The sequence below is a fragment of the Chlorocebus sabaeus genome, chromosome 15 (assembly GCF_047675955.1).
Source record: "Chlorocebus sabaeus isolate Y175 chromosome 15, mChlSab1.0.hap1, whole genome shotgun sequence".
NCBI lineage: Eukaryota > Metazoa > Chordata > Mammalia > Primates > Cercopithecidae > Chlorocebus > Chlorocebus sabaeus.
Window position 1 is genome coordinate 5,936,667 of NC_132918.1, and position 18,875 is coordinate 5,955,541.

General features: G+C 45.1%; 1 protein-coding gene across 5 annotated transcripts in view; it reads right to left on the reverse strand.

Annotated features, from left to right (window-relative positions):
- Window positions 1-8,356, reverse strand: part of KLHL24 (kelch like family member 24) — a 53,343-nt gene extending 44,987 nt beyond the window's left edge. Inside the window, exons 1-2 of one of the 5 annotated variants that reach the window (XM_007971973.3) lie at window positions 8,245-8,335; window positions 7,673-7,763 (exon numbers count right to left, since the gene is read on the reverse strand). The gene's annotated coding sequence lies outside the window, so the exon portion shown is untranslated. Of the gene's footprint in view, window positions 1-434; window positions 2,510-7,672; window positions 7,764-8,209 lie in introns of those variants that run through there. The other 4 variants (XM_007971972.3, XM_037988514.2, XM_073023419.1 and 1 more) reach the window with 4 other exon arrangements.
- Between the last annotated feature and the right edge of the window lie 10,519 nt (window positions 8,357-18,875).

An 18,875-nucleotide genomic window follows, 5' to 3' on the forward strand; every position in this document is an offset into this window, starting at 1 on the left:
TTGTGCCTTGTTACTCTGATTGGCTTAAGTGATCTCTGGTTAAAGAAAGTAAAATGGTGGCCGGGCGCGGTGGCTCAAGCCTGTAATCCCAGCACTTTGGGAAACCGAGACGGGCGGATCACGAGGTCAGGAGATCAAGACCATCCTGGCTAACACGGTGAAACCCCGTCTCTACTACAAAATACAAAAAAAGTAGCCAGGCGAGGTGGCAGGCGCCTGTAGTCCCAGCTACTCGGGAGGCTGAGGCAGGAGAATGGCGTGAACCCGGGAGGCGGAGCTTGCAGTGAGCTGAGATCTGGCCACTGCACTCCAGCCTGGGCGACAGAGCAAGACTCCATCTCAAAAAAAAAAAAAAAAAAAAAAAAAAAGAAAGGAAAATGGTTTAAATTCTCTAATGACAACGTTTAGATAGTTTATACATACTATAAATATACCTTTTTAGCATTTGGTTGATCAAAGCCCCAGTCAAAATATGTGTGTTGTTTTAATTTCCACAACTAAAATAAAGGAAGAATAGCAACATATAAATCAGATAGTTGTCAGTTCATGTACAGTTGTCATTATTTACTAATATGTTGAACAAAGTTTTTAGTAAATTCTAGTTTCTGACTGCGGTTCATTTTTGTATAAAAATAATTAGTGAATAACATCTCCTTAAAGCAAATTAATAATTTAATGCTATTTTACATAACTAGTTTTCATATTTATCAACTTCCTTGACAGATTTTTTGTTTGTTTGTTTGTTTTTTGAGACTGAGTTTCACTCTTATTGCCCAGGCTGGAGTGCAATGGCATGATCTTGGCTCACCACAACCTCCGCTTCCCAGGTTCAAGCGATTCTCCTGCCTCAACCTCCCGAGTAGCTGGGATTACACGCATGTGCCAGCATGCCCAGCTAATTTTATATTTTTAGCAGAGACAGGGTTTCTCCATGTTGGTCAGGCTGGTCTCCAACTCCTGACCTCAGGTGATCCGCCTGCCTCGTCCTCTCAAAGTGCTGGGATTACAGGCATGCGCCACCGCGCCCGGCACTTGACAGTTTTATCCTGGAGTGTTATCCTGCAGTAAAATTTCTTGAGTGAAAAATGAGTAAAAGAAAATTCATGTCAATAGCAAGCTAATGGTAGCACTGAAAAAAACACATACTCTTGTGATAATTCTGCATTGGATATTTGAAGTGTGTCTGGAAATTGATGTTTCATCCAAGTTTGGGGCCATGAAATAATTCTAAGAGTTAGCAAATAATTATTTTTTAATGTTTTAATATATAAATGTATATTTCCTCTGCCTTGAATCTTATAGAAACTTAATCCCCATATCCCACAGAAACCAACTAACTCAGCACAATTCCTTTTATTTATTTATTTATTTGGTAGAAAGGGAGAAGAGGAATGCTTAAGAGAAAATACCAGAACCTTCAGCTGTGTACAGAATAGCAATAGTATTTAAACACAAGTGGTTCTGGTTTCTGGCCCAGATATCTTTAAATAGAACTTGTAAATTCTTAACAAGTTTAGACAAATTCAAATGTTCATTCCAAAGCCAAATATAAATGACCTTTTTTTAAAAACGTGTACACACAAACACATATGTATACCAGACTGTGTTATGATCATGAAGTGAATGCTATCCTGTGTTTCCTTACTTTCAGAAGTGAGCCTGACTTATATGTACCCTTGGTAAAAAAATATTGCAACTAGGGCAAATTTGGGAATTGTTACTCCCAGCTAAGTAAATCTTCCTTCCCAATGGACAATAAGATCCTGAATCAATGTAGGGATTCAGGTCAATTCAGGAAACATTTATAAAGAACCTAGTCTATGTCTGTCACTGCATGGCAAATACTGGATTCAGATCCAATTTTGGACTCTGTGGGGTTGGCTAAGAGTAGAGCCAAACAAGAACTCCAAGACTGGCACTAAAATAGATTCAAATTCTTAGCAGGTGCAGACTGGAATACAGCCTTTCATAACCGATCTGGTCTAGAATTATACCTTATGGGGTAGAAAGCATAAGGCAATTCACCTGGGCATTTTCTATGGATTTTTAGGTAATACCAACCTAATCGGTAAGGGTAAGGGATGGAAGAGAAAGGGTACAAAGTCTGAAGGAGATGTGTAATATCAGAATCAATCTACAGCGTGAGTTTGTACTCAAACAAGCTTATGTTTCCTTTAGCATGCAGAAATTCTATACAAAGAGGTTACTTCAGCCTTAAAGATAGTATGGATTAATGAGGGGCTTCTAAAAACTAATACCAGAAAATGAAGGAACCAACAACATCCTGACTAGCGTAGCCCCTAAAACTTGTAGTAGTGAACTGCTGCATGCTATGTTCTACGCTACTCCATTTTCTCAAAGTTAACCTTGAAAGACCACCACAGGAGATGACAAGAAAGTTAAACCAAGAGGTTTATCTTGAAAGATACATAGTAACTCAAAAGAAGGAAAGCCAGAAAATAATTGCAATATAGTAAATCTTTTTTTTTTTTTTTTGAGACAGTCTCACTCTGTTGCCAGGCTGGAGTGCAGTGGTGCGATCTTGGCTCACTGCAACCTTTGCCTCCTGGGTTCAAGTGATTCTCCTGCCTCAGCCTCCCGCCGTAGCTGGGACTACCGGTGTGCGCCACCACGTGTTTTTAGTAGAGACAGGTTTCGCTATGTTGGCCAGGATGGCCTCAATCTTTTGACCTCGTGATCCACCTACCTCCACCTCCCAAAAGTGCTGGGATTACAGGCGTGAGCCACCGTGCCTGACCAGTACATCTTTTATTTTAAAAATAACCAGAAAATTATATATAATAAGGTACTATACAAAACCAAGCAAATTTTTATACATTTCAGATATTTTCACCCTGTAGTCTCAAAAGCTAATTTATTTGATTTTTTTAATATCATAATTTTAAAAAAAATTACTTTGCACTATCAAAATTTCAGTTTAAAGATTACTCTGCAGCAGTGGTTCCTGAACCATGTTTTACAAATGTAATGTTTAAAGCCCAGCCTTCAAGCTATTTTCAACATTTCCAGTTTCTTAATGGAACCACCAAGACCATATTTACCCACCATGAGACAACAGAAACCGGCTGGGCGAGGTGGCTCATACCTGCAGTCCCAGCACTTCAAGAGGCTGACGCAGGCGGATCACGAGGTCAAGGGTTCGAGACCAGCCTGGCCAACATAGCGAAACCCTGTCTCTACTAAAAATACAAAAAAATTAGCTGGGCCTGGCGGTGGGCACCTGTAATCCCAGCTACTCGGGAGGCTGAGGCAGGAGAAACGCTTGAACCCAGGAGGCGGAGCTTGCAGTGAGCCGAGGTGGCGCCACTGCACTCCAGCCTGAGCAACACAGTGAAACTCTGTCTCAAAAAAAAAAAAAAAAAAAAAAAGGTAACAGAAACCAACTAAAACCTTGAGTTTCTTTGGATAGAATGATAGCAACTAGGGATTATCCCATGTTTATTAGAACCTCAAATGGGCAATACACTGTATGACTTTGCTTGATGAGAAACAAAAGAGATAGCTGTTGATGACAAATTTAGGAAAGCTTAAACAATGTGTCAGACTAAGCAATATGGTTCTTTAACTAAAAAAGACTACTACTGTCTCTTAAATCATAGGAAAAAAAACCCCGAATTTCTCCAGTGTTTCTCTCCCTCAACTTAAAGCTTCTGGCTACTGATATTCTCCAACCCTAAAGGAAGAAAAAAATTTGCTAACCATCAGACATCACACCTGGTATACCAAGGTGCCCTATTGAGCCTACTCATGCTTCTGACTAGATTTGATGTGTAAATTTAATGTTGTTTGATCTTGCTAACGTTTCTTTTAAGTATTTAATGCATTGTTTTATTCTATAATCAAAATACCTATAGATATATGATATAGTTATGTTTTCTGATAGCAAAATGGTTTTGGATTTTTATTTATTTTTGAGATGGACTCTCACTCTGTCACCCAGGCTGGAGTGCAGTGGCACAATCTTGGCTCACTGCAACCCCCACCTCCCGGGTTCAAGTGATTCTCCTGCCTCAGCCTCCCGAGTAGCTGGGATTACAGGAGCGTGCTACCACACCAGGATAATATTTGCTGTGTTTTCTTTTTTTTTCTTTTTTTTTTTTTAGTAGAGATGGGGTTTCACTACGTTGGCCAGGCCGGTCTCGAACTCCTGACCTCGTGATCCACCTGCCCCAGTCTCTGAAAGTGCTGGGATTACAAGCGTGAGTCACCACGCCCGGCCTGGTTTTGGTTTTTTAATTAAAATTAAATCTGCAAGGATGCCAGCAAGGAGCTCTGCCACCGGAACAAATTTGAGATTTTTTTTTTTTTTTGAAACAGAGTCTCACTCTGTTGCCAGGCTGGAGTACAGTGGCACAATCTCGGCTCACTGCAAGCTCCGCCTCCCGGGTTCACACCATTCTCCTGCCTCAGCCTCCCGAGTAGCTGGGACTACAGGCGCCTGCCACCACACCTGGCTAATTTTTTGTATTTTTAGTAGAGACGGGGTTTCTCCATGTTAGCCAGGACAGTCTCCATCTCCTGACCTCGTGATCTGCTCACCTCGGTCTCCTAAAGTGCTGGGATTACAGGCGTGAGCCACCATGCCCGGTCACAAATTTGAGATCTAATATTTTACATGACTTCTCTATGAATAAAAGCACATAGTCAGTAGTTTATATTTACCTTAGTGGTGACACTAATTATTTACAGTGGTAGCATTTGGAAACCTCAGGTAAGAGTAAAGCCCACCTTTTTTTTTTTTTTTTTTTTTTTTGAGGTGGAGTTTTGCTCCTGTTGCCCAGGGTGGAGTGCAATGGCGCGATCTCAGCTCACTGCAACCTCTGCCTCCAGGGTTCAAGTGATTCTCCTGCCTCAGCCTCCCAAGTAGCTGGGATTACAGGTGCCCGCTGCCACACCCAGCTAATTTTTGTATTTTTAGTAGAGACGGGGTTTCACCACGTTGGCCAGGCTGATCTTGAACTCCTAACCTCAGGTTATCCGCCTGCCTCAGCCTCCCAAAGTGCTGAGATTACAGGCGTGAGCCACCGAACCCAGCCAAAGCCCACTTTTAAAACATCAGTTTAGTAGTCTTTAAGATGTGTCAAATGCTGAAAAATTTTAACTCTGGGATGATGAATATAGGCAGAGTGCCAAACTCTTCAATTTAAAAAAGTTTGCTTAACTATTGTATTGTTTATTTTTTGAGACAGGGTCTCACTATGTTGCCCATTCTGTTCTCAAACTCCAGGGCTTAAGAGATTCTCCTGCCTCAGCCTCTGGAGTAGCTGGGATGACAAGCAAGCACTTAATGTGTTTTTAATAGGAGAAACAATAGCGGTTTTTAAATGTCAGCAGTTGTCAAGTGGCTATATACTCTCTAGTTGTTTCAGTCACACCAGAAATAAATTATACAAAAATGCATTTTTCATATGTACACTTGTGAAGATATTTACTTACATTTTTCCATTATACAGTCCGTACCCAAATATTTATTGAAAAAAGTGTCCCAAATTTCTAGGTAAGAGAAAAGTTTAGACAAAAACAACTGTGGTCACTTATTTGATAAATAGTATTTATTTTTCACAGGCTTGACCTCTGGGTTTTAATGAAATGGGAGAAAAACAAGGAAGTTAAAAAAAGGTTACTGAAAAATCATTGATGGTTCAACAACCTGGACGAAAGCCAGGAAAGTTTAGGTTAAAGCTGGTAGTCAGTCCTAACTCAGAATATTATCTCTTCTTCCTGTTTAGAGACTTAAGTTGCTGGCTTTGTTTGAATAAGCAAGCCTTTACTGGTGATGGTTTTACTTCTTCAAAAGTTTAGATGATTGCACTTTGTACTTATTTAGATATATTAAATACTCTCAATGCACAAGTGATGAGGCGGTTCTGATGACAGGAGCTGCTCATTCCGGTGTAACCATCTCCTCTGGAATTTTAAAGAATGCATAACCAATGGGAACTGTTCATATTCAATTCCTGCTTCATCCAGGGGAGCTCAAACTTCCTTCTACAAAAATGTATTAAGTCTCTGCCAGGCACGGTGGGTCACGCCTGCAATCCCAGCACTTTGGGAGGCTGAGGCAGGCGGATCACCTGAGGTCAGGAGTTCAAGACTAGCCTGGACAACATGGTGAAACCCTGTCCCTACTAAACATACAAAAACTAGCCGGGCGTGGTGGCGGACGCCTGTAATCCCAGCTACTCGGGAAACTGAGGCAGGAGAATCGCTTGAACCCGGGAAGCGGAGATTGCAGTGAGCTGAGATGGCCTGAGTGACAGTGAGACCACTCCACGCCAGCCTGGGTGACAGAATGAGACCTTGTCTCAAAAACAAAACAAGTGTATTAAGTCTTGAGTGAATTCCTACATCTGCAGGAGAAGAAAATCTGAGAAAACGCAAATACCCTATTAACTCAAGAGAATAGAAAAACCATTTTCAACCCACTATGGCTAAAAATGATTGGTCTTAAAGATTTTATTACCGTCACCTTAATTTCTAATTTTAAAATGACACAGTTGCAACCCACTTCTCAAATATTTTGAATTACCACGGGAATTAAAACATAGAAGTGTGTGACCTAGAATCCCTCAGACAAGGAAAACAACTCATCCAAGACAAGCATGGAAGACTCTTTACCTTTCAGGGCAGTATCTTTAAACTATCTTTTTTAAATAGTAGAAATCTGCTTTTAAATCTCAGCCAACAACAAGCAGATTTTAAATCTATTTTACAACCCTAATAAAAACCAACCTCTTAGCTGGTGGACCCAGTCTGTAGCTGCAAATACAAAGACGTGATTTTTGAAAAGCTGCCCACAAGAGCAAGTGATTAATCATTAAAATCCACTAAAATCAATTGTGAACAGCCACTGCCTCAGGGGCGACCGTGGGGCCCCCTAAGACGTGGCACTGGGATCTATATTTAGCTATCTAAACACGTTTACAGAACTGACAACAACGAATTCGCAGGACTTCCTGAGCACCACCCCGGCAGATAACGCGACACTAGTTAAAGGGTGTTAATTTTCCGGTCCTCGGAGGGCGGGCCACGGTTGCCGACCGCTGCGTGTCCAGAACTGCCTGCAGGATCAGGCAGCAGCCGCGGCAGCCACGGAGGCTCCTAGCCACCCGCCGCAGGGGCGGGAGCGCGCGCCGCCCGCATCCGCGCTGCCAGGCTCCACTCCTGCCGCAGCTGCAAGAGCAGCGAGAGCGCGCGCTCCCGCGCGTCCTACAGATCACCTTCAAGGGGGCGGGAAGAATGGCCTCGGACAGGCCCACCCAGTGACAATAAAAACTCGCCAATAAAAACTCGAACTCGCCCTCGGGTACCGCCTACAAGCCGCCGCAGGCGCCCAATCCCCGCCGCGTTAACAGTCTTCACCCGGGGTGTCCAGAACTTGGGGGCGGGTCCATTAGGAACTAAATTAAGAAACCAAGTCCTGGAGTGGTAAGAAGGTGGGGAGGTTAGGCGGGGACTGCGGCGGCTGAACGCCCGCTCCCCCGCCCGCCCCGGCTCCCCCGGGACGGCCGCAGCGAGCCCGGTGTCGCGATCGTGGTAAACAAAGGCTCGCAGGGGACGGGGGCGGGGGTAACGGTCAGGTGACAGTGCCGAGCGCATTTCGCAATCGCTTTAATGGGGCTTCGCTGGCCCGCTGCCCCGGGAACCCCACCTTGACCCCGTCATTCCTCCCGGACAGAACCGACGGTCGTCCCACCAAACGGGAAGGCTGGATTTGAGGCGGTCCCACTCCCCCGCGCTTCCTGAAAATAAAAAGCAGCGCCCCGTTCGCAGCCCATCGGCAACAAGCAGCACCCGTCTGCCTAGCCGCCACCCCCGGCGGCGCCCGGCCCCGCGGCGACTAGGCGACCGCACCTGCGGCTACCCCCAGTCCCAGCGGCCACCCCCTCCCACCTCGCCCTTGCCAGGCCGCGCCAGCCGCGCCACGGTTCCGGGCCGTGGTGCCAGGAGGCGCGGGCGCCCTCCCTCAGGGCTGTAGCTACCGAGCGGGGAGGAAGAACCCCCAGGGAGACCTGGAGGCCCCTCGCCTCAGACAGGGGCCCTGCAGCCCAGCTGCAGCCTCTCTCCAGACCGCCAATCTGGCTCCGAGAGGCCGGCAGCCGCTGGCTGCCCTCCCGCAGACACCCCGGTGGTCAGGACCCCGCCACCCCTCCGCCCCTGAGGACTCAGACTCTGGCCGGTTCCTCGCCTTTCGGCCGGTCCCGGAGCTGTCACCCCTGGTACCTCTCGGCGAAGGCTGGAAGCAGCCAGCAGCGGCGAACCCCGCGGTTCCTCAGCCGCCGGCGTCTTCTCCAGCCACCAGTCTCTGCCGCAGCTCACAACAAAGGAAACATGTGACCCTCCGGGCCAAAACACTGAGCGTCACCGACCCCTGGCCAATCCGGGTGGGCGTCCTCCGCCCCGGGGAACCCCGGGAGATGTAGTTCTCGCTTCCCGGTGGCCTCCGGGGCCACCCGGGGCTCCATCCATGGGGTGGGTGTCGGGCGCCCAGGAGGACTAGACCCACTCCAAGGGCTGCTGACTCAAAAACACTTTGTTTTAAGTAGAGATAGTTTAAAAAATGCCTTTTGTGTAAGGAGCCGAGTGAGAAGCCGGAGTCGTTTGTTTCTTTCCCTCTAAGGCCCCTGCCACGTCCCAAGGAAAAAGCCCGCGATCAGCCCTTCGACTTTAAAGCTTGGGTAGAAGCTTAGAGAGCTTTTCGTTTGACCCTTTGATAGACAATCAGAAATCCTCAGGCCTGAAGGGTGGACGAGACTAAAACCCTAGTCCCTAGAAGGAGCAAGGAAAACCACCTCTTTTTTTGATAAAGCTGTTACTGTCACTGGTATCAAATCCTAGGTTACCTTTTTATTTTAAACGCACATGCACGTCGACCAAAGCTGTCACAAATCCCTGTTTTCCAAGGTAGATGGAGTCCCTAAAGGGCATTATTTTGTCGGTTTGTGTCTGTGAGCTTTTTGTTTTGTTTTGTTTTGAGACAGAATGGCGCGATCTCGGCTCACTGCAACGTCTGCCGGGTTCACGCCATTCTACTTCCTTAGAGTAGTTGAGACTACAGGCGCCCGCCAACAAGCCCAGGTAATATTTTGTATTTTTAGTAGAGACTGTGTTGGCCAGGCTGGTCTCGAACTCCTGGCCTCAAGTGATCCGCTCTCCTTGGCCTCCCACAGTGCTAGGATTACAGGCATGAGCCACTGCGCCCCGCCTGCAAGTATTCTTTTAAAGGATGAGTATGCCTCCTGATTTTGCAATCATTTAACTAGTTTTTGGTTTCTGATACCAAATTTAAAAATCTCTATCTTCTACATGTCAAGAATACAGTCATGCCTCTATTAAATTAGGGGTTGTGTTCTGATGACCAGATGACCAGAGGTGGAAATAATATGGAAGGCCTATATACAGGCCGTTTAAACATACTTTTTAGGCCTCTTTTCCATCTCTTATTCAATTATTTGAGCTATTTCTTCTGGTATTTATGTATTTCCAAATAATGTATGACTATTTCCTATTAAGGAAGCTATCCTTCTCATAATCTGGTTAAATCATTACTGTTTATGCTAATGAGACCATGTATTTATTATTCATTGTTGAGACAAATCATATACAATTTCCCGTCTTGTATGGCGTTTGGTTTTCCTTGGAGTTTTAATAATTGGCCTCTTTCTTTGCTTATTTTATTATGGATCTATCACAATGTCCTCTCAGTTTCTCTAAAACGATAAAATCCTTTCAATACAACTCCATATAATCAAACCCATCAGATAATCCATCGTGTGTGTGTGTGTGTGTGTGTGTGTGTGTGTGTATCTGTACTTTTTTCTTAGAGTCATTGGTCCGCAGTTCCAATGAGTGTTTAGGAAGCTTGCTTCTTTCTCTTGGGTCTTCCTTTCTCCAGCATCCTAGCATTTTCTTCTGTGATTTCGAGCGTTGCCTCATATTTTGGTAGAGCACATTCCTCTTAAATAGCTTCCTAAGAAAAGGTCCATGAGAAGTAAATCTTTTTGTACTTTTCATGTCTAAAAATATCATCACTCTGTTTTACCTTTGAATGATGATGTTGCCTAGTCATACAATCTACATTATAAATTATGTTTATTCAGGATTTCGAAGATACGGCTTTATTAACACCTAGATTCTGGTATTGCTGTCAAGAAGTACAATGCTGTTCTTATACCGATTTTTATATTTGTTGATGTGTGCTTAATAATTCCCACTCCTCAGGAGGTAGCTGTTGAATAGGTTCACGTGGTCTTCTCTTAGCAGCTCCTTATGACCTCCCCAGGCTCATGGATTAGCCTTCTTCAGTTTTGTTATTCCTTGAGGTTTAAGAAAATTTCTGGACTTTGGAACTTTTTATTTACTTATTTATTTATTTTTAATTTATTTTTATTTTTGAGATGGAGTCTCACTCTGTCGCCCAGGCTGGAGTGGAGTGGCGTGATCTCGGCTCACTGCAACCTCCACCTCCTGGGTTTAAGCAATTCTCCTGTCTCAGCCTCCCGAGTACCTGGGACTACAGGTGCCCGCCATCACACCCAGCTAATGTTTGTATTTTTAGTAGAGACGGGGTTTCACCATATTGGTCAGGCTGGTCTTGAACTCCTGACCTCAAGTGATCTACCAGCCTTGGTGTCCCAAAGTGCTGGGATTACAGGTATGAGCCGCTGCACCCGGCCTGGACTTTGGAACTTGATCCTTCCAGTTTTGAATAGTCACAGCTGACCTGCATGTTGTTGATGTTGTCACACTTTTCCTTGTTCTCCACCTGATCACTTTTATGCATGTATTTCTTCATTATGGTATAGGCCAGAAGTTTATCGTCCTCCTGCGTAGGAATTTGGGGGTCGTAGGAAGATCTTGACTTAACACCTCAGGATTCTTTACACATTTACAGTGGGAAAATCTGGTGATGTAAGCAACAGAATAAGGATGTGCTTTGGCTCAAGCCAGGTTGAGGGGTACCTTTGTGACTTTTACTTTAAAGGGACTCAGGGAGCAGGAACATCTGGGGATGTGCAGAAGCACTCGGCGTTAAGCTGGGCCGGGGCCCTGAGGTGAGAGACAGGTCACGAAGCACCTAGTGGGTCATCTCTACCTTCATAAACTCCCAACTCTCTGACAATGCATACAAGGTCCTTCTTGATGCACCCTAGGGCCTACCTCTGCAGCTGGAACACAGCCTCAGTGGACTACCTACAGTTGCCCAGAGAACTGTTGCTATCTCTGTCTCCAGACCATTCCCAGCCATAGCCTGCTCCCTTTGCATCTTATGCCCCCTCCTTCCCTTTACCTCATTCACTAGGCTAGTTCCTGCTCCTCCTTCCAGGAGGCAGCTTGGGAGTTGCTCTCTTGGGAACTCTCCTTTCCCCCCATTTTCCCCTGGGTTAAGTATCTTCCTTCTATCTTCCCACAGTAGCCTGTCCTTATCTCTTTCCCAGCAGTTATCACACTAATTGTCCAGGTTTATAGTATTTTATTTTATTTTTTTTAGAGACTGGTTCTTGCTGTGTTGCCCAGGCTGGAGTGCAGTGCTATGATCTTGGCTCACTGAAACCTTGAACCCCTGGGCTCAAGTGATCCTCCTCTCCCAGCTTCCTGAATAGCTAAAACTACAGGTGCATGCCACCTTGCTTAGCTAATTAAAAAAAGTTTTTTTTTAAAGATGGGGGTCTTGCTATGTTGCCCAGGCTGGTCTCAAACTCCTGGCTTCGAGTGAACCTCCTGCCTCAGCCTTCCAAAGTGTTGGGATTATAGGTGTGAACCACCTTGCCCAGCCTGTCCAGCTTTATTTATGTGCCTTTCCCAACTGAGTACCCTCTGAGCTCAGGGATCATCTTAACTAATTTTGTATCCCAGTGCACCTAGTAGGTGTTCAATATGTATCTGTTAACTGATGGAATGATCTCTACTTCTTGTCTTTTGAATTTTTTTTGAGACGGAGTCTTACTCTTGTCACCCAGGCTGCAGTGCAGTGGCACAATCTCAGCTTACTGCAACTTCCACCTCCCAGGTTCAAGCAATTCTCCTGCCTCAGCCTACCGAGTAGCTGGGATTATAGGCGTACACCACCATGCCCAGCTAATTTTTTGTATTTTTAGTAGAGACAGGGTTTCACCATGCTGGCCAGGCAGGTCTTGAACTCCTGACCTCGTGATCTGCCCACCTCAGCCTCCCAAAGTGCTGGGATTACAGGCGTGAGCCACCGTGCCTGGCCCTGATCTCTACTTCTTAAAGGGAACTGAGAGAGAGAGAAAGTGCCAGTAGACCCTTTGGGATCAACTTGGGGCTCACCTACATGATGAGGTCCTCAGACAGTGCAGAGTCATCAAACACAACTCTGAGAGAGGGAGGAAGAGGACCTACAGGCAGGCAGTCTTAGAGACCAGAAGCCCTGGCACACAGGCAGAGGCCTATTCGGCGGGTGGGGGCTCCTCAGGCAGCCAGAATATGGGTGGTCTTGGCATTGGTGGAGGACCCTGGGGTTATGCCTATCCCAGAATTCAGTGTGGTTGGGTAGCAACCTTTTCCTCAGCGGGGGCTGGAACAGAAGCAGAGCTGTCAAATCCAGAGGGAATCTGCTGAAATCGAGTGAGATAAAGCCATAATGTGATTTATTTTGTGCAGTGTTTACAACCCAAGTCTGCCTGGAGGTAGACAGTTGGAGTCAGGGGAACCAGAAGGTCTTCAGACTTATTTCCTCTCCTTTCAGGAATAGAGTATATCATTCCATATTGTGTCTTCTTGCAAACCCCTCAGAGTAGTCCTTGTTTTGCTCTCCATAGCATCCATGACAGCCCTTAAGATTTGAAAATGGCCAAGCATCCATAGTTCCACCAGCCACTCATTTTTGCCCCTGCAGCCTCTTCCCCTTGCAGTGGTCTGAACCACTTCCTAGACATCCCCAATACTTTCAGACCTCCCTGCCTCCCCTCTTGGCCTCCAGCACTTGGGGTCTCCCCTGTCCCCAATTATAGTAGAAACATTGATCATCCTTTAAGGCCCATCTCAGGTGCCATCTCTTTAGTGGGGTCTTCTTGATTCACTCCTCTCTCCCCCACCTGCTGCGAAGCAGTGCACACCTTCCAGTCCTTTAGAAAGTGACACCTGCACTGTTTTCACTCAGGGTCCTTTGACGAGCTACAAGGTCAGCACTTGGAGCTCCTCTCTCATAACAAATCCCAGTCGAAAAGCATTGGTGAATGGAGATTTTACTGAAGCCTTCATGAAGAGAGAATTACATGGCATCTCATGTTACAAAACTCCGTAGCAATCTCCACCTCTGCTCCCTCACCTCAGCACTCCTCTTTTCCCACTGATACCCTCTGTCTGGGCCTCTCTCCAACCTCACACTTGGGTTTCCTCCCTTTCAGTGATCTCTGCCACCTTCTTCCCAAACACACTCCCTCCTCCCATCTCTATTTCTGTAATATGTATTTTCACACTCATCACCTTGCAAACAAGACAGCTCCAGAGAACATCATAAATACAATTATCCCTGCCCACCCCACCCCCGCCCCATTTTCCTTCGAACATATTTAACATCCCAGCAAGCCTGCTACACAAATACTCCCCTCTCCAGAGGGTTGAGTGAAGGGGAAAGCAAACACAATACGCTAGCTGCTCAGGCACCAGAGCCTCTTCAATCTTGAGGGCCACCCCTCCCTCCTTTCTTCTCTGGGGAGGTCAGGTGACGCATTTCTGAAGCCCTATTGGATGAAGAGGTCTGACCCTTCCTAGCCATGTAGATACCAGGAAAAATTTGAATTGAAAAATTTGCCCTTCTGGAACCCCACTCCCACTCCAGCCCAGCCACTTATGGCCCCACTAGGCCAGGCAAAGCTTGTGATCAAAGATACCAGCATAAATTTCAAGAAGGAAAGACATAGCTGGAAATTTTTCTGTGTCGAAATCTGGGTAACAAGGAAATCTGCCAGCTGGCAGGCGAGCTCTCCCGACTCCTTCACTGGGCTTTTTCCCTCAAGGGTGCCATCTGCCACAGGGTGTCCTTCCTCACAACTGAAGGAAGAAGTGGGCCTTTCCATCTCATGGGGAGGGGAGGGAAGTGGCAATCCTTGGTTTGTCCCTAAAACTGGCCTTCACCGGTTGAAGCTGATGAGGTGCCAGGCGACTGGTGCCTCAGTGGCCTCAGGATTTTGTGTGTGACCAAACCTACCTAGATGCAGATAAGGTGGTGGCCATCACCATGAGCCCCAGGTTCTGACTTCAGAGGGGTGAGGCACACCTGCATGCCTCCTCCACTGTGATGCCAGGCCTAGCTACACTCTTTATTCTGACCCACAGACGTCTGATTTCATCTCCATATAGAATTCCTGGCCGGGTGCGGTGACTCACTCCTGTAATCCCAGCACTTTGGGAGGCAGAGGCAGGTGGATCATGAGGTCAGGAGATCGAGACCATGCTGGCTAACACGGTGAAACCCCGTCTCTACTAAAAATACAAAAAATTAGCCAGGTGTGGTGGCGGGCGCCTGTAGTCCCAGGTACTCAGGAGGTTGAGGTGGGAGAATGGCGTGAACCCAGGAGGCGGAGCTTGCAGTGAGCCGAGATCATGCCACTGCGCTCCAGCCTGGCCGACAGAGCGAGACTCCATCTCAAAAAAACAAAAACAACAACAAAAAAACCAAACAGAATTCCTGCTGCTGGAGTCCCAGCAGGCTTTGACTTTATCCCTGGTTTCTTGCCTCCAAGGTTCCCTGCCTGCATGACACTTAGGAGGCATGCACTAACTTTAACTTGATTTTTCTCTGCTGCGCCTGGCCGTGCTCTCCCTCCAACTGCTTTCAGTTTCTGAGAGTGTGTCTTGTCCACCTGTGGTCTTGATTGCCTGGGGAACCCTCCCAGGAACCCTGTAGTAGGTATGAAGGGAAGGGGTTGGACCTGTTCAAGGGTGTCTGCAGCCGACCTCCTATTCTGTTCTTGAAAGACCCCATCCAGTTTCTTAGGAAATCATCTGTTAAGGCTGAAACAACAATCTCCAGCCCAAGAATGATCAATTTAGTAATCTCACCTAAGGTTGTGCTCATCGGAGCCTCCCTGTGAAGCACCCATTCAGAAAAATGCAACCACCCAAAAGCTCCAGTGCAGATCTGAGAGCAGTTTCTGCACATGGCTAGTCCAGGGACTACCCTAGTCTATGTGGTGCCATTTTCACTCTCTTATATAAACTCAGCAATTTGACACTCATATCCTCTGTCTCCCTCTAAAGACTTAAAATCTCAGTGTTCCTAGTTTAACTTTAAAGTTGAAGAGTCTAGGCTCAAAATTTAGCTTTACTTCTGGTAGCTATATATCCCCAAGTAAATTACTCAATCTCTCTCAGCCTCAGTTTTCTCATCTGTAAAATGGGATAAAAACACTTTATAGAATTGTTACGAGGATCAAATGAGAAAAATATATATATCTCATGCCTGGGATATAACAAATGCTCAATAACAACCGAAGTTGTTGTTGTTACCTTCTCCTCCACCAATTCTATGTCCTCTGTGATTTGTCCTTTGCTTTAAGAACAGGAGAGGTAAAGAAGGAAAGAAATGAAAAGTAAAAGAATATATAACCTCTATTACATACATTTGAAAAATAACCCTGGCGAAATGAAATGATGTTAAAACCTAGAAACCAAAGCCAGCTTTTCCGAACACCCATGCAGGATCCTATCCTCTAAAGAGAGATTGTCAACCAGGTGGAGAGAAGCAAGAGCCTCTGTTCTTAAAATATCTACATGCAAAGCCCAAATAACTGAGCTTAAACTTTATTGCCTCTGGGTTGCTGACCAAGGAATGAGGAGTCATGGATTGAGGAAACCTACATTTCTTTCAGTAACCTTTTGACATTAAAAAAACAACAACAACACAAAAACCCAAAAACTATGTGCATATATGTAGTATTCAAATATTTTTTTAAATATTAATTTTTTTTTTTTTTTGCCTGATTCATGATCAAAATAAGCACCTGTATTCATTATTGCACAACCTCTTTTGTTTCCAACCCCGGAGTGCTCTGAGACTGGCCTAGAAAACAAGGAGGGCTCCCAGGTCACCAGCACACAGAGACAGAGCCTCTTGACCCCGCTTGTGACAGCATCGCAAGCACATGCCTGACATACTTTGGAAGGCCTGCCTGGTTCTATTGCTGGTACATGAAAGTTTTGCTCCGGCAGCAAATCTCTAAATTTAGATGCTTTTCAGGATGAACTCTGAGTGATCTTTGTCCCGAAGACTAGTAAGAAGTTGGAGGGCACCTTGCTTTTTATTTATTAATTCAAATGCCAGAGCTGATATTTTATAATGCAAGACTTGTGAAAATTGCCGTATTAATGGAAAATAAAACAAACAAAAAGATTTCTGCTTTATAGTTCTCATAAAAATTTTACCCTGGGTTTGTTTTTATTTGATGTGAGTTAGCAAAGTATTACCATAATCTATTATTATAATATGGTGTTATAATATGATAATACTTTGCAAAGTCACGTGAAGTAAAAACAAACCCAGAGTAAAAATTTTTTTTTCCTAGTAACTCTATAGGAGTGTCTTGCGTTAATACAGTTTAGGAATTTTAGCTGTAATATAATGTCTTGATGCATAAAATTTGCCATTTTAATTGAAGAAAAGATACTTTCCCAATAAATTAAGAATAAATTAAAGACAGAACCTTTAAGGAATGCTGAGTACACTTTGGCAAAGAACCGGCTCCTGGCAAGGCCAAGCTCCACAGTATATCTTTATGGAGAGTCAAGAATTTACCTTTGGGCCTGGGTGCAGTGGCTCACACCTGTAATCCTAGCACTTTGGGAGGCTGAGATGGGTAGATCACTTGAGGTCAGGAGCTCAAGACCAGCCTGGCCAACATGGTGAAACCCTGTCTCTACTAAAAATACAAATATTAGCCAGGTGTGGTGGCGCACACCTGTAGTCCCAGCTACTTGGCAGTCTGAGGCAGGAGAATCACTTGAATCCTGGAGGTGCAGGTTGCAGTGAGCCAAGATCACACCACTGCACTCCAGCCTGGGTGACAGAACGAGACTCTGTCTCAAAACCAAAAAAAGAAAAGGAAAAAAAAAAAGACAAAAGAATATACCTTTGGATTTGGATTCAGATCCTGGCTCTGGTACCACCAAAAGGGTGATGTTGGGTGGTTTATTTAACTGCTTTGATTCTTGACTTCTTTGTCTGAAAATAGAATCTAGTAATATCTTCTTATAAGAATTAAATGATAGCTTATTAAGAAACAGCACCTAGCTCTCAATAAATAGTAAGAATTATTCACTCAAGACATAATGGTGAGTGTAATTCTATCAAGATGCAATGGTTAAGTACTGTTATGACAGGACATAACGTTGCATTGACATATCCTAGCAAAGGAAGTTTCTTATCAGAGAACATCATGGGGTAATGGAACAAGACACACAGAAAAGGAGAAGGGTTCTGGGGAGCCCCACCGTAACTTTCTCAGCCACTCAGATACCCTGGACAAATCACCTAATTCCCTTGGGTCCTAGTTTCCTCATATCTAAAAGGAGCACTGTTCCTTGCACCCGAGACAGTGTCAGGCTAAACTATTTCCAAAGGTCTGTTTGATTTTGGAAGTACTGGGTAGTTTTTTGTTTGTTTGTTTGTTTGAGATGGAGTCTTGCTCTTGTCGCCCAGGCTGGAGTGCAGTGGTGCAATCTTGGCTCACTGCAACCTCCATATCCTGGGTTCAAGCAATTTTCCTGTCTCAGTCTCCCAAGTAACTGGGACTACAAGTGTGTGCCACCACGCCCAGCTAATTTTTGTGGTGTTAGTAGAGATGGGGTTTTGCCATGTTGGTCAGACCGGTCTTGAACTCCTGACCTCAGGTGATCCACCCATCTCAGCCTCCCAAAGTGTTGGGGTTACAGGAGTGAGCCACAGCGCCCGGCCCAGTACTGGGTAGTTTTTGATTGAAGGAATTTTGGTGGAAAAGTTATTTTGGTCCAAGAAACACCCAATTCAGGACATACCTGAGGGCACATGAATTCTTTGGGAAGGAATTGTGTGGAAGTCAGAGGTTACAAATGACCAGAAATCAGATTCCAGTTTAGGGAGTGAAAAACCAGCTCTCTAGGCTAATGGGATATGGGGAGGACACAGCTGTTCACTTTGGGATCAAACTGAACCCAGTTGCTACCCGAACCTTTACAACAACTCTCCCACTACTTAAGTAATGCTGTCCTCAAAGGCTTTCCAAGCTGGGTCGTTGGGGGAACACCTCTTCCTCTGCAGCCCCCACTGCTCAGGGACAGCCCTGAGCCAATCTGCCCTCCCTCCAAGCCATCCCACTCCTGTACCTAACTGAAGTTTTCCCTGCTCACCGCCCTCCTGGTGGGACACTTGGCCTCCCACAATTCTGCCCCTAGCTCTTTCTATTTTTAGCTCCCAACTCAGGGACTTTTTAGAATAAACAATCACATGCACTATGACATTTGTGACATTGCTGGCTTGTGCATGCTCCCTGCTACCTTCTCATTAATTATCCCTTGCTTTAAAAAGAATAAATTAATAGTTTTTAAAGTCCCCTTTCCCTCAATTTGAAAGTATTACACACCAGTTGTAGAAAAATTTCTAAAGCATAAAGAAGAAACTGGATATCATCTATGGTTTTCTGACCCAAAGACAACTACTGTTTAGTCCTTCATATCCATATTTATAGTTTATTTATATCTATTATATGTGCTTTTACATATTTGAGTTTATACTGTACAAAATAAACTCATGTCAGTATTTAATGGGTGGTTTTCTGTTCCCTTCTGTCTGGTCTGTCTTGATCGGTTGCCTCTTCCCAGTCCCAATGAAATTGATCTGCAACTTGGAGCTAGCT